The sequence below is a fragment of the Solanum stenotomum genome, chromosome 4, assembly GCF_019186545.1.
Source record: "Solanum stenotomum isolate F172 chromosome 4, ASM1918654v1, whole genome shotgun sequence".
In the NCBI taxonomy this organism is placed as follows: domain Eukaryota; kingdom Viridiplantae; phylum Streptophyta; class Magnoliopsida; order Solanales; family Solanaceae; genus Solanum; species Solanum stenotomum.
The window spans coordinates 23972927-23973629 of NC_064285.1; positions in this window are offsets into that span (position 1 = coordinate 23972927).

Consider the following 703-nt stretch of genomic DNA (forward strand, 5'->3'; position numbering starts at 1 on the left):
ACACACTCACACCAATTTTGTTGGTTGTTCCTTCTTCCTTTGACTTCCTCTCACAAATACCTAATTTATTTATCTTATTATTGTGAAACTCTAATAAAATATATATATATAGTATTTCTTCTAGTTTGAAATTCAGGATCTTGCTAGTTACCGAAGAGTTTTTAATTTTTTATCATGAAATATATTAGTCTTTAGATAGTGTATGCAATTGCTATATACTCCCTCTGTTCACTTTTACTTGTCACTTATTCCTAAAATAGATTTTCAATTTTACTTTTCACTTTTGACATATAAAGAAAAGACAATAAATTTTTTTCATGTGTTATCCTCATCATTAAATACTTATTGTCCAAATCATTTTTCAAGACATCATTTAATAGGAGATTGTTTGATAAAATACCTATAAAATTAATAATTTTTTTAATAGGTGTGTCAAGTTAAACTGTGACAACTAAAAGTAAACCGACGCAGGGGCAGATTTAGAAAGAGGGAAGGGGTGTCACGTTACACTGCTTCGTCAGAAAAAATTGCTAAATAGGTAGATATGGTTACGAAACAAAAGCAAACATAGAGGTGTATGTCTACTACTTAATTATAAGTGTGGATAACCACACATGTGGCGGTCAACATGCATGCTTCACCTGTGTGGCTCCACACTTCTACTATCTTTTCTCTCCATTTTAATTTATTTGTCTTATTTTTT